This window comes from Propithecus coquereli, unplaced genomic scaffold, assembly GCF_000956105.1.
Source record: "Propithecus coquereli isolate 6110/MARCELLA unplaced genomic scaffold, Pcoq_1.0 Scaffold787, whole genome shotgun sequence".
NCBI classification, from domain to species: Eukaryota; Metazoa; Chordata; class Mammalia; order Primates; family Indriidae; genus Propithecus; species Propithecus coquereli.
In genome coordinates this window covers 464,161-465,580 of record NW_012154029.1, presented here as the reverse complement: position 1 = coordinate 465,580, position 1,420 = coordinate 464,161, and positions in this window count along the sequence as shown.

The following is a 1,420-nucleotide window of genomic DNA, read 5'->3' as shown; positions in this document are numbered from 1 at the left end:
TTGTATCTCAACATGACCTTTGGCTTTGCGCTTTGATGTCATGACACCAGTTGAAATACATGGTGAGTGGTAATAATAATCCTGGAATCTATTCTGACACCAGAATGGCTAGGAATAACTTAATTACCTATGGAAGTGACAGCAAATCACATAAATACATTCCACTAACCCCAAACAAGTTGCATTTCTTGTCCAAATTCCCCTCAGCTAGATTCCAGAAATGCTTGGCCACTCTGTTGCTACCTAAACCAAGGGAAAATGTGACCGAGAGGAAATTCTAGTGGATTGTAGCTAAAATGCCTTACTTGCTAACATTTTATGTTCAAAAATTCACCAATGTGAACACATCACCAGGATCTCACCTAGTGCCTTGGAATGGAAATTCCACCTCTGCCTGAAATGGAAATTCATCAGAATGCCTCAGGGTGAGAACAAAGTTTGGGCTCTTCTCTGACTGAAAAAGTCCATGCGCACAGAAACAGAAACCTCTGGAAGAAAATTCAGCTCTATGCCTGGGTATTTCATATGCTTATGAACTGAGAGAAAAGGTTTTGGAGGGCATCAAGTAACTTTCTAGACTTCCTCTGGTTGGGGCATATTTCCTTCTTGAAGGGCAAATGGATTTACAGGGATGTGAACTAAACCAACGCCAACACAAACTGCTCCAATTTACTGAATTGCAAAACAAATTGAATCCAAACACACAAATTTTTATAGAGCCACGAACCATGGCAAAGGTCGATTTTTATTCCCTCTCAAAAAAGCGTGTTTTGCTTCCTTTCCCATAATGTTTTCATTAATTTTGTTTTTGACTTTCAAAAAGCTCTGAAATGTAGCATGTGTGATTTTCAAACTAAACTATGCAAAAAACGAGTGTCTTGTTTACTTGCAACTAAACTTAAATCTACGTCAAGCTCTCATAGCTGCCTGAGAATTAAAAACTTACACAAAAACATCCTTAAAAGTATAGTTAAATTCAGTGAATTTGCAGTAATTTTTGGTTTAAATTCAATCAAATTCAAAACTTTCTCCATCCCCACCCCTTGGTTGGCTCTGAGCTCTCTACTATTGAACTTACCACTTCATAAGGGTAACAAACCACCCCTGTACCTTCAGCCTCCAAACCAGGAGGTCGAGATCTCATCAATTCCCAGCCCTCCATGCAAGTGCCGCTCTCAGGAACATAGTCTGGCTGGCAGGCAGTGCACAGGGTCCCTTCTCTGGGACTTTCAAAGATGAGTAATCCAAGCAGCCAAAAATGGCCCTGATGTAGGGGCCAATCTGGTGTGTGTGAGAGTAACACCAGCGCGCTACAAAAAAATGTGTTAATGTGGAAATAGAGTTTACTTAATTGGATATAATACCTAACTGCAAAAATTTTAAAGCATTTTCAGTACCTAATCATGAATTCTTTCTACTG